The sequence below is a fragment of the Polypterus senegalus genome, chromosome 3 (genome assembly GCF_016835505.1).
Source record: "Polypterus senegalus isolate Bchr_013 chromosome 3, ASM1683550v1, whole genome shotgun sequence".
NCBI classification, from domain to species: Eukaryota; Metazoa; Chordata; class Cladistia; order Polypteriformes; family Polypteridae; genus Polypterus; species Polypterus senegalus.
In genome coordinates this window covers 292,491,067-292,505,491 of record NC_053156.1, presented here as the reverse complement: position 1 = coordinate 292,505,491, position 14,425 = coordinate 292,491,067, and positions in this window count along the sequence as shown.

Below are 14,425 nucleotides of genomic sequence, written 5' to 3'. Positions count from 1 at the left end.
CTGCATCACTCTCGCATACAGCATCTCCTTGTGTAAAGTCGCGAATGGTTGAACGATGCACAGTGACTCCATCTGCTGCAAGATGATGTTGTAGGTCTTTGGTGCTGGTCTGTGGGTTGACTCTGACTGTTCTCACCATTCGCCGCTTCTGTCTATCCGAAATCTTTCTTGGTCTGCCACTTCGAGCCTTAACTTGAACTGAGCCTGTGGTCTTCCATTTCCTCAATATGTTCCTAACTGTGGAAACAGACAGCTTCAATCTCTGGGACAGCTTTCTGTATCCTTCCCCTAAACCATGATGGTGAACAATCTTTGTCTTCAGGTCATTTGAGAGTTGTTTTGTGACCCCCATGTTGCTACTCTTCAGAGAAAATGAAAGGAGGAGGGAAACTTACAATTGACCCCCTTAAATACTCGGATTCACCTGTGTATGTAGGTCAGGGGTCACTGAGCTTACCAAGCCAATTGGAGGTCCAATAATTAGTTCTAAAAGTTTGGGAATCAATAAAATGACAACGGTGCCCAAATTTATGCACCTGCCTGATTTTGTTTGAACAATTATTGCACACTTTCTGTAAATCCAATAAACTTCATTTCACTTCTCAAATATCACTGTGTGTGTCTCCTATATGATATATTTAACTGACATTTTTTATCGTAACAACCAACGATTTATACAGGAAAATAATGACTATTAACAAGGTTGCCTAAACTTTTGCAAACCCACTGTACATGACCCCATTTGGTCCAAAGTGGCACTAGAAGGATTTCATTGACTTCAGTTTAGCTTTCAACACAATCATCAGTCAGAAGCTCATAGAGGATGTCAAATCTGCTTGGCTGCAACACTTCCCGGTGCAACTGAATCCTCCAAATCCTGACAGGGAGACCCCAGAGAGTCCGTGTTGAAAACATCATCACGCTGAGCACTGGTGTCCCTCCAGGACTGTGTATGCAGCCCACTTCACTTCACTCCGCTGACTTATTATGACTGAATGGCCGTGTACACCCTTAACAGCACCATTAAGTCAGCTGACCACACAACAGTGATGGGTCTCATCCGCAATGAGGAGGAGTCAACTTATAAATACTAGGGGGCTTCGAATGGCCAAAACTCCTGCCTGAGCTACGCGCCAGCAACTTCACGTCTCTACCGCTCACGTATGTGGACTTCACTTTCACCCAACAACACATCTTTTAATTCTCACGGATACGCCTCTTTATTGGGAAGAAACACAACTTCTCACTACCCGATGGTAACACGAATTAGACGATCTACGAGTCTCCGACTTAACCTTTAAAGCCAAACAATATCTACATACTTCTGTCATATCACCTATGTCCATATATTCGATCTCTTTTCGCTTTTACCTTTTCGTTAATCTTGCATTGAATTTTGATTCTGTGTTTAGAATTTCATTGTGACAACGCAACGTATAACTGCCCGTGAGTGAATATCGTTTCTTTCTCTCTACACGAACTGTGTCTGATAACAGCATTCACACAAATGAGAAATGATTGAACCGTGTGCGCGGCTGGAAATGTTTTAGATGTGGGCGGGAATTTTTCAAATCTCTTTGCCTAAAGTGTTGTTTCGCGGGATTTAACTTTCACCAAACAACAAATCTTTTAGTTCTCGCGGATACGCCTCTTCATTGGGAAGAAACCCTACTTCTCCCTGATGGTAACACGAATTAGACGATCTACGAGTCTCCGACTTAAACTTTAAAGCCAAACAATATCTACATCCTTCTGTCATATCACCTATGTCCATATATTCGATCTCTTTTCGCTTTTACCTTTTCGTCAATCTCGCATTGAATTTTGATTCTGTGTTTGGAGTTTCATTGTGACAACACAACATATAACTGCCCGTGAGCGAATATCGTTTCTTTCTCTCTACACCACGGGTGTCAAACTCGGGGCCTGGAGGGCCGCAGTGGCTGCAGGTTTTCTTTCTCACCCTTTTCCTAATCAGTCTCCAGTTTTCACTGCTAATTAACTTCTTTTCCCTCTATTTTAATAGCCCTGTTTTTAAGGATTAAGTCTTCTGAATTGATTCTTTTCTTCATTCAATGACAGACAAACAGAGACATGAAACGAGCCAACAGATGACCAGCTAAATTGGGGCTTCAAACTCCAACCAGTTCCTTAACGAGAAGCTGATTCTTGCTGTTAATTAAACCCGTTATTTAATTCCATGGCTTGTCGCTGCTCTCTTTTTGCCACCGCAGACATTTCCAAAACTGTTGATATTCTAAGAACTCCTAAAATGTTTTGGTAACCTGAGGGATCAACACCTTACTGAGACCTTCATCTTTATTTTCAGATTTTGTTTGAAGGATACAGGTGAGCTGATCTGGTCATGACCTGCTTGTTTTATGTCTCATTACTGTCCGGCTGCTAATTAAGGGGAAAACAACAAAGGGGCCTGAGTCAAGCTAATTAAAGCTAAGGCTAAATAAGTTAATTAGCATCACAAACTGGTCACTAATTAAGATGATGGTTAGAATGAAAACCTGCAGCCACTTCGGCCCTCCAGGACTGGAGCTTGACATCCCTGCTCTACATGAACTGTGTCTGACAATAGCATTCACACAAAAGAGAAATGATTGAACCGTGTGTGTGGTTGTAACTGTTTTAGGTTTGGGCAGGAATTTTCCAAATCTCTTTGCATAAAGTCTTGTCTCATGGGGCTTGAAATTTTCCCTTGCGGGATTTCACTTTCACCAAACAACAAATTTTTTCATTCTCGCAGATACGCCTCTTCATTGGGAAGAAACACTACATGGCAACACGAATCTACAAGTCTCTGACTTAAAGTTTGAATCCAAACAATATATTCAATCTCTTTTTCGCTGTTCCAATATTTCACCGAGTAATAATTTCCTTTACTACTGTTTCTTTGAGACTTTCAATTTTTCATACTTTCATTATCTCTAATCTGCTCTGCATGTGTATCGTGCCAGCGTTTTTGAATTCTTTATGATGTTCTACTTTGTCATCCACTCTTTGTCTTTTATTTCCCCACGGTCCCGGCCGTGATTACATTTCTTGGCACAAAAGTCTCGTCTTGAGGGACGTCTCGTCTCTCTTCTCAAGATTTTTTTTATTATAATAGAGAGATATTGTTGTAACGTGAGTCTAGTCATTGGATTTCCATGTAAATACCCACAGTGGCCAAAAGTATGTGGACACCCCTCCAAATTATTGAGTTTCATTATTTTACAGCTGCATTAATCCAAATCAGAATTCACTTTTTTGGCCAGGTGCGCTAATGTGTACTGGGAATTTGTCTTGATGGTATTAGTGCAACATACAAGGACAACACAGAACACACGAGAAATAGAAAATACGAGGGATATCCAGAAAAAGGTTACAACAACTATTAAAAATCAAAAAAATGAATATATTTCAACCAAATTTACAGGGTATGTTCCAAAAAATGTGTTTATTTCTCAACATAATCGCCATCAACTTCGATGCACTTCTTCAGCCTGGGCACCAGCTTTTTTATACCCTCGTCGAATACGCTCCGCTCCACTTCCGAAAGCCACTTCTCCACTGTCTCCTTCACCTCCTCATCGTTGGAAAAACGTTTCCCACCCAAGAATTCTTTCCATAAGTTTCCACAAGCTGACGATGGATCTTGGCCGCGGATTCGCGACGCAAAGTGAGGAACTTGATGACCGAACGAATCTCGCATCGCCGGTAGGTGGAGCAAACGGCCTCAGCAGAGGTTGACGAACTCGCTTGCTGTGATGACATTTCACAACTGACTGACGCGGTCCCGGGCTTATTTTGACCGTTAGGACCCCCCTACAACAACAACAACATTTATTTATATAGCACATTTTCATACGCAGGTATGCCAACGTTTGAAAAAAAAAAATTCCCTGCACCCTCCAGGGCACTTGTAACCTTTTTTTCTGGATATCCCTCGTACATAAAATAAAGAGATAGTAGGATTAAAAGCAAGCAGTACCACCCAGGGACGAGAGGGGGCGCTGCCACTAATAGACTTGTCTCCTTCTTCCTCAATCACAGTGTGGGCGTCAAACTGAAAGAAGCTCCGCCCCTTTCGATCTTCACCATATAAAAAGCAGAGCGACCACAGAGGATGGTGTCACATTTTGACTGGTGACTTGACGTCTTTATTACATGCCCCTCAAGATGACTTCAATTCCCTTTAGTTCCTGCACTCAAATGAGTATTCAGCATTTATTAAACTTATAAACTATCGAGGTCTCTCAGTTCTGCATCCGAAGCAGTTTAGGTGTCGTATATTAGAAATAAATTGAACAAAAAATCTTAACATTTTGTATTTTATACTATACGTTTTATATCTTTGTTTGCCACGTCTCCTTCATGAGACTGCGCTTTTTAATATGTCAGTTATATGCTGCACTCAAAGGAGTAGCGGCTCTGTGGCTAAGGATCTACACTGAAGGCTGACCCCATAGAAAATGGTAAATGCTAAAGAAAAAGACGATGAAGAAAAAATGATATGCTGCACTCAGCTACGATTAACACTCCATATTCTTATGGACTCTCAATCGAATAAATCATATCATTTGGGTAAACAGTCAAAATATGCAAAACTACGCACCGGACGTTTAGGAGCTCTTTAGAGTCCTGTCTTTGTGCTCCTATCCGTGTTATATCATTATTACTGGTGTACAAATTTTTTACATTTATATTAACGATGCATTAATTGTGGTGGAGTTTATGCTCCAGAGGAATGACGCGCTCACCCTCAGATGCATAAAGTAGTCATTTGAGTCGCCCGGCTAAGACCTTCTCTGTTAGCCGAGCAGCTGTGCGTACCCATTGTGGATGATGGCTCGCGACCTCGCTGCGAGTACGAAGAGACGTTTGTTACATTAGCACGACAGTTTATCCTGGTGAAGCTTTTTTTTTCATTTATAATGAATACTAGGGGACTCTGCCCCCTGCTCGTTTCGCTTGCCAATCCCCGGGCATTCACTACGCACTAGCCTCTTTACAGTCCTGCCACTTGCATATGGGGATGCGGATGTACAATTGTTATTTTCATGGGAATTGCTACATATGCCTAATAGAACCAACTATTTTACATTACAGCGAGTAATTAACCATATTAAAAAATAGTAAAGGGTGGCGCAGTGGATAGTGGATAGGAGACCTGGGTTCACTTCCCGGATCCTCCCTGCGTGGAGTTTGCTTGTTCTCCCCGTGTCTGCGTGGGTTTCCTCCCACAGTCCAAAGACATGCAGGTTAGGTGCATTGGCCATCCTAGAGTGTGCTTGGTGTGTGGGTGTGTGTGTGTGTGTGTGCCCTGCGGTGGGCTGGCGCCCTGTCCGGGGTTTGTTTCCTATGTTGGCAGGGATTGGCTCCAGCAGACCCCTGTGACCCTGTAGTTAGGATATAGCGGGTTGGATAATGGACGGATGGAAAAAATAGTAAAACGTAATAATTTGAAAGTAAATTGTTTCATGTTGCATTAGAGCTATTTGTTCTTTAATATGATTTTGTTCTGTTTGCCTTTGAAATTAACATGCAAATACTTTTTAAACTTACACTTTTACTGGAAAACTTTAGTAAAAACAACTGTTTGAATTAACTTTTCGTTAATATCACAATGAATTTTGATTCTGTGTTTGGACTTTCATCGTGACAACGCTACTTATAACTGCCGTGATTGAATTTTGCTTCTTTCTCTTTATTAAATAAAATGACTTTTTTGAATGTTTGTCCCTGTGATTCGTTAATTGTCTTTGCTATTCTAACGGGAAACTGTTAACGTTTTAATACGAATGGCATATCAAGATCTCCTTTGGTGTCTAAAGTTATCCCCTGAAGATGGACTCCGTTACCTTTCTTGGATAAATCCTTCTTTCAACAGTAATTCGTGCGGTGGAAGGCCTGACGGTGTTAACGGTTGTTGATATTCTTCATGATATTGTAAGTTGATGTTTTCATCTTCCGCACCATCACCACCAACTATTTCATCAGAGTCTATTGATACACATTTGACCAATTTGCCGTGTAACCGGTCGACAATTTTCACGTTAATTCGTTTGAACACATCGTTTCTCGGTGCTAGGATTGCCCGTGTGCTCATTTCTTTTGTTGATAACTCTTCGTGATGAATTTCTTCAATAACATTCGGACATAATACGTCTTCTTTTATTGGGAACTTAAAGTGAGGAAAACGTTCAAATTTATAAGAGCTGAGAGACCAGGAAGTGTGTCTGAGAAAAGCGTTCACGCGAATGAGATGTGAGAGGGCGTGGGCCTGGTTGAGAGGAGGGCGGGACTTGAAAAAAATCTCATGGCCAAAGTGTCATCTCGCAGGACTTGAAAACATCTCTTGAAAAAATTTGTGTCTCGTCCCAGGATTTTTTTATATAGTAGAGAGATTTTTTGCACACACGTTCAGTCTGCCATCATTACTATAACAGTACATTTAGCACAAAAGCGTACCGCTAACACGGGGGTGGTTGTGTGGAAAGTGGGTGGAGTCAAAAGAGATGCTGCTGATAGGGGCGTCATCCTACGGGCCTCAGAAAGTCTCAGGTCGCTGAATCTGTCTGAGGCCTAAAACTGTCCTGATTGCAGCAGGACTCTGTTGGGGTTGTTTTTCCGTAGTTGGTGAGATTTCATCCAAGGCCCCTAAAATATGTGCTTTCAGATCTGGCAATCGTGAGGAGTACCGAAAAGCCAAGTATATCTTGGAGAAAGGCATGAAATCTCCATTGGCAAGCATTGGATCGTACTGAAGAGCTCAGTCTAACTTAAAGGTGCCACTGTCACAGGATGACACCTTTGCCACAGGTCAAAATGTCAAATTTCTGCTCTGCTGGATCTGCCCCAGTCAGCTATCTCTGCTCTTATTGTGACTTGGAAGTGTGGAGGAGCAACAACAGCTCAGCCATTAATTGGAGAAGAAGCGGCGTCCCGGCCGGGGAGGAAGACCCAGATGGAACAAAATTACAGACGGATTGGTCAGTAGGACGAAGAAATAACTTTGTGCCCGGCTGGACTAATATGATGCTTGGACCAGCAGGAGGTCGGGAGCAGTTCCATCCCTCCCATATGGTGGGTGACTGTGGTCCTCATGTGGCAGCCCAGTTGGGAAACCCGCAATAGTGCTTGGGAATCCAGAAGTCCCTAGGGTGCTGACAGAGGGCGCTGTCAGGAAGGAACCCCCCATTTTGTATAGCCCAGAATTGCATCCAGGAAGACACGGTGTGGCACTGGAAGCTTTACCGGGTCCGATTTGAAAAGAAGTCCGACGCCTCACATCAGATGAGTCAGAGTCGGGAGGCAGTGGACAACACTCAACGCGAGGACAAATTTGTTTTATTTATTTATTTATTTATTAATGTTGATTTATTTTGTTTTCTTATTGTGTCTTTTATTTTTCTATTCTTTATTATGTAAAGCACTTTGAGCTACCGTTTGTATGAAAATGTGCTATAGAAATAAATAAATGTTGTTGTTGTTGTTGTTTATTTGTGGGTATTGTGACTGGTCTTTGGAAAGGTGATTTAGGGAAGGATGCTAAATTTTAATAAATATCACCTTCATGTGTGCTGGGCTTTACTGTGTCCGTGGTTTGGGGCTCAGAGACACCCCATGGTGGTTACACCATGAAGTGGTAGAACATGCAAACTTTAGAGAGGTTTCAAAATGGCTCATCTCCTGGAGCGTCACTCACAATAAAGTTCCAAGCTGGGAGCAGCATCAGCGTTAAGTAAATGCTGGAATAATAGGGGGGCTTCAGGAAATGCTGACAAAACTCCCTGGTTCTTACATCCCTTGTTATCTTGTCCGTTGCTCACTAAAACTTCTAGTTTTTGAGAAACGGCCACCTGAACAAAACATGAATGTATAAAGAATTCATTCCTAAGTGTAACAGGTGTATAAAATAAAACGTTTAGTTGTTTGGAGCTTCACCCAACCCTGATAACATTCATTGTGTTGTATGTTTTCCTGTTGTGGTCCTGTTATATTTCCTTACTCTGTTTGTTGTGTTATGTGACATCATCCGTGTGGGCCTCTCTCGGTATTCATTGTGTTACTGTGACAGGAGGTAAGCAAGCTGTTATTCTCTGTATGGTAACGTTTATTACATTATTTTAAATTGTTTGAGTTCATTTTTTTTTTGTATCTCTTATATATATTCCTCTTCTGGTTTGTCCTGCTTCCACTTCAAAACCGGTCCCGCCCACACGCAGCCGACACGGCGTTTCTCGATTCCTATTTGTCCTCTTCCAAACCCTTCCCCCGCGCTGCCAGCGGCTCCACTTCAAAACCGGTCCCGCCCACACGCAGCCGACACGCAGTCCACCAACACAGTCTCAACAGACATACACACAATCCTCTTCCCGGTGCCACAGGTACTTCTTCACTACTTCTTATGTGACATCATCCGTGTGAGCCTCTCCCAGTATTCATTGTGTTACTGTGACAGGAGGTAAGCAAGCTGTTATTCTCTGTATGGTAACGTTTATTACATTATTTTAAATTGTTTGAGTTCATTTTTTTTTTGTATCTCTTATATATATTCCTCTTCTGGTTCGTCCTGCTTCCACTTCAAAACTGGTCCCGCCCACACGCAGCCGACACGGCGTTTCTTGATTCCTATTCGTCCTCTTCCAAACCCTTTCCCCCGCGCTGCCAGCGGCTCCACTTCAAAACCGGTCCCGCCCACACGCAGCCGACACGCAGTCCACCAACACAGTCTCAGCAGACATACACACAATCCTCTTCCCGGTGCCACAGGTACTTCTTCACCTCATTCCTGTCTTCCCGTCCAAGAGTACAACATTGGGACTCCAGACCAGCAATACAAACACTGACTGCACTATACTGGCCTGCTGAGCGTAATACATCCAACGAGTACTCGAGGTGCTGCCACGACGGTAAAGTAGCTTTACCAGCTTTATGGGAGTCACCTGTGTCTTTACAACAGCTTCTTACACAGCAAACATCAGAAGCTAAAAATTATCGTAAACACATTCGAGAATACAACTCTTCTTTAGCGTTTGCTTCCATGGGTGCACAAATAACTCAACCTCCTGTTTTAAAATACACGGGCAAATTTATCACCAAATCTCTCCACTATACGCTAACACTTCTACCTCTCCAGGATATGGACAGTTGTAAGTTTTTGACACGGCGCACGCTACTGAAGTACGCTTACAAAATAAACTCTGCATGCAGCGAAAATGTACTTCTCCAGCTAGATTCCAGGCTCAGAACCAGCAACCCCTTCGCTAAATCATACAAACACATGCATGAAATCGCTCAGTCCAATCCAACAGCATCTGTATGAATGGTTTTCAAGGAAAATACTGGGCAGGATTTATGACGATACAATGCCCCGACATGTCACACCAATGTTGCAGGGATTTTCGTCGGAGAAGATGGATGTCCAACCTGCTGAAAGGGACATTTGCATCTATCCCAGAGGCAACTCCTGTAAACAGATTTCTACACTTAATATGAATTGCGATCCTATGGTTTACCCACTTTTATTCCCTTATGGAGACATTGGCTGGCACAAAGATTTACAACATGTTCCCGATAAAAGAACTGCCAACCGAATCAGGCTTACTCAATGGCAGTTTTATGCGTACAGATTATCAATGAGGAATGCATTTAGTATTTTGCACTCCAGCGGCAAACTATTCCAACAGTACGTCGTAGATGTGTATGTTAAAACAGAGGGCGCGCGTCTCAACTATCTCAGATTACATCAACAAGATCTGCGCGTGGAACAACACAATGTCTGAATACAGCAAAGGCTGAAAATAACAACGTACAGTGCATCCGGAAAGTATTCACAGCGCATCACTTTTTCCACATTTTGTTATGTTACAGCCTTATTCCATAATGGATTAAATTCATTTTTTTCCTCAGAATTCTACACACAACACCCCATAATGACAACGTGAAAAAAGTTTACTTGAGATTTTTGCAAATTTATTAAAAATAAAAAAACTGAGAAAGCACATGTACATAAGTATTCACAGCGTTTGCCATGAAGCTCCAGATTGAGCTCCGGTTCATCCTGTTTCCCGTGATGATCCTTGAGATGTTTCTGCAGCTTCATTGGAGTCCACCTGCGGTCAATTCAGTTGACTGGACCTGATTTGGAAAGGCACACACCTGTCTATAGAAGGTCCCACAATTGACAGTTCATGTCGGAGCACAAACCAAGCATGAAGTTAAAGGAATTGTCTGTAGACCTCCAAGACAGGATTGTCTCAAGGCACAAATCTGGGGAAGGTTACAGAAAAATGTTTGCTGCTTTGAAGGTCCCAATGAGCACAGTGGCCTCCATCATCCATAAGTTGAAGAAGTTCGAAACCACCAGGACTCTTCCTAGAGCTGGCCGGCCATCTAAACTGCGCGATCGGGGGAGAAGGGCCTTAGTCAGGGAGGTGACCAAGAACCTGATGGTCACTCTGTCAGAGCTCCAGAGGTCCTCTATGGAGAGAGGTGAACCTTCCAGAAGGACAACCATCTCTGCAGCAATCCACCAATCAGGCCTGTATGGTAGAGTGACCAGACGGAAGCCACTCCTTAGTAAAAGGCACAAGGCAGCCCGCCTGGAGTTTGCCAAAAGGCACCTGAAGGACTCTCAGACCATGAGAAACAAAATTCTCTGGTCTGATGAGACAAAGATTGAACTCTTTGGTGTGAATGCCAGGCATCACGTTTGGAGGAATCACCAGGCACTGCTCATCACCGGGCCAATACCATCCCTACAGTGAAGCATGGTGGTGGCAGCATCATGCTGTGGGGGGCAGGAACTGGAAGACTAGTCAGGATAAAGGGAAAGATGACTGCAGCAATGTACAGAGACATCCTGGATGAAAACCTGCTCCAGAGCGCTCTTGACCTGAGACTGGGGCGACGGTTCATCTTTCAGCAGGACAACGACCCTAAGCACACAGCCAAGATATCAAAGGAGTGGCTTCAGGACAACTCTGTGAATGTCCTTGAGTGGCCCAGACTTGAATCTGATTGAACATCTCTGGAGAGATCTTAAAATGGCTGTGCACCGACGCTTCCCTTCCAACCTGATGGAGCTTGAGAGGTGCTGCAAAGAGGAATGGGCGAAACTGGCCAAGGATAGGTGTGCCAAGCTTGTGGCATCATATTGAAAAAGACTTGAGGCTGGAATTGCTGCCAAAGGTGCATCGACAAAGTATTGAGCAAAGGCTGTGAATACTTATGGACATGGGATTTCTCAGTTTTTTTATTTTTAATAAATTTGCAAAAATCTCAAGTAAACATTTTTCACATTGTCATTATGGGGTGTTGTGTGTAGAATTCTGAGGCAAAAAAAATGAATTTAATTCATTTTGGAATAAGGCTGTAACATAACAAAATGTGGAAAAAGTGATGCGCCGTGAATACTTTCCGGATGCACTGTACGTGTAGGCAAAATGATCGTATTACCGTCCACATTTCCAGGAAGTCCAAGATACATGCAATAAAACTATTGTTGTACGTGGCTTTTTCTACGGTTAGATCTTTCATCTCCATCAAAACACCTATTCACAACTGCGTCTTTCAATAAGTATTACTTTCTTACCGTTTTCAGTTCGTATTCTTACACCGCCGTATGCTACGGCAGGCATCGGCTAGTACGACAGTAATTGTAATATGATCTTTGTTGTATACAGTTATTGTTCTGAAATGTTTTGAATGCTTTTCTATTAATTTCGATTATGTGTTAATGTGAGCGTTCAACAGCCTTTCCGCGTGGTAGGAAAGGAATCACAGAGCTTGAATTGTCACTTTTTTTGTTCTCAGTTTAATGTTTCAGGTATGTTATTATTTTTTTTTTATTATTTGTATACTGAGCTATGCATGGTCATGTATGTCGTTGTAATTTAGATTTGCCCGGTATTGATTGTTTTACTGTGAGAGGAGGAGGAATCACAGAGCTTGAATTGTCACTTTTTATGTTCTCTGTTTAATATTTCAGACCATTCATAAAAAAGAGAAAACATCAAGAACTAAAGGGTGTTTGCAGTATTCTTTCATGGCGGTTTGTACGGCACGTTGCATATAAATCACAACGCAGAAGCTTTAAGGGTTAACCGAATCCAAAGGCCAGGACACAGCAGTGCGGTGCGTGCGGTGGAGACCGGTTACATAAGCGATAAATCAAAACAGAAATTTAAAAAAAGTCGTTGAAAATTTCTGTCATAAGTAAGAAATAAATATGTGCAAGGAATTCCTACACTGAATCTTAGAATTTTTGGGAATTGCTATATTCGATCGAGATATCTGAATTTTCAGCCCTGTGAAAGCTAAAGGGGAGTCAGAGGGGAGTCCATTTTTTTTTTCTATGTGACGACCCCGTTTCTTTTTATGACTGCTGTGTGACGTCCTCATTTCATTTTATTTCATGAAAGGGATGAGAAACTAGACCTAGTCTGGCTGCTGCTCGCCTCTATCCTTTTAACATCACACACAGCACAGATGGCAAAACAGAAAGCAGGCTGCTATTAAAACTTCCTGAATGGTTATGGATCAGAAATCACTTACCGGCAAGTCATCTGATTTCCGACTTGAGGAGTAGACGATCCCAAAACCTCCATTGCCAACAGGATAGCCCAAGCAGTAGTTTGCGAGGAACTCGTCCACAGATTCAACTTTTTTTTCCAACAGTTTGATGTCACTTTTAGGTTTCTGATCTTCTAGCGTTTCTAGAATGAGGTCGGACACTGCTTCTGGATTGGGGTCTTCTAATTTCTCAGTCCAGGCCTCTTTCATAGGAGGCTTCAGGTAGTCTAGTTCTTCATGGTGGGATTCATGTGCATCGGGCATTGTATCTTCTAAAGAAATCTTCTGCGAGTCTTTTGAATGGACGTTACATTGTTCCTAAACGAAATTTACAAAACAATAGTTAACAACCTTTAAAACATGGAAAGAACATAAAATGGATATGAAGGAGCTGTGCTGGAAAAAGCCAAACACACACGAATGTGGGGAGTTCAACAATGGCAGGTCTGTCTCATTCATTCAGAATGAAGTCTAACATTGCATGGACAAACTGCATACGTGTCAGGGCCGCTCATTAACATCTGAAGTGTCCAGCGTCATGAGGAGCAAAACGATTTGCACATACATACTGTGATGGACGGCCGACAGCTCAACCCGGCCGGGACACCCAAAGAGTGGAAGGATGAGGAAAGGCGGCTAATTTGGGACACTGCCTCCCCCAGGATGCTAGATGGCGGCTTCCCTGCAACTTAGCAGTGCCCCAGATTCCCACCATGGGATATGGAGTTTGGCTTCATAGCCCTGCTGGGCACCGTGGGAGCCTCCAGGAAACGCTACAGGGAGACAGGGAATTTTTACTTTTCCGTATGGCTCGGAAGTACTCCGAAGTCACGGTGACGGAAGCCCTGAAGTACTTCCAGGCTGAAGAAAACTGAAGCCCTCCATTTGACCCGGAAGTGCTGGCAAGTCACGTGAGAGGAAGAACGGAAGGACTGTTGGGAACCCAGCAAGCAAGCCGGAGTTGGGAGGTAGAGGACAGAGCTTGCTGGGAGGTGTGGAGGAGAAATTTGTGTGCTTTATTGTTATAATTTATTTACTTGTATATGGTGGCTGTGGTGCTTTGCACAATATTAATAAGAAGATTACGAATTAAAACTCTTCTGAGTAATTTTACCTGGTGTCCTGAGCATTTGTCTGTCGGGTTAGAAGAGCGACAGTGCCCTCTAGTGTTACAATACATACATACTTACATACTGTGGACGCTAGGGGTCGCTGTTACCCCATTGAACCCACCAGACATACATCCAGGACACACGTTTAAAAGCACTAATAATATTTTTAATAATCTATACTAATAAAAGGCAAAGCCCTCAATGACTCACTCACTCACTGACTCATCACTAATTCTCCAACTTCCCGTGTAGGTAGAAGGCTGAAATTTGTCAGGCTCATTCCTTACAGCTTCCTTAATAAAGTTGGGCAGGTTTCATTTCAAAATTCTACGCGTAATGGTCATAACTGGAAGGTATTTTTCTCAATTTACTGTAATGGAGTTGAGCTCGAAAGCCGTGGGGGGCGGAGTTTCGTGTGACATCATCACGCCTCCCACGTAATCACGCAGTATGTACAAAACCAGGAAGAGCTCCAAAAAGCGCTGAAGAAAACATGCATTATATAATTGAGAAGGCAGTGAAACAATAAGAAGCGAGCGAGTGACATATACAACCATATTCATGAGTGCTGCTACTTCGGAAACAAAGCACGATGTAAACCTAAACTTTAAATTAAGTTTATAGACAGGCTGCCACTGGCGTTTGTAATTTAATGCCTGCCCATATAAGGCCGTCTGTCAGCGGCAATCCAATAGAAACACTGCCGCTAAATATTCACGGGTGAAGGACTGTGCTTATGG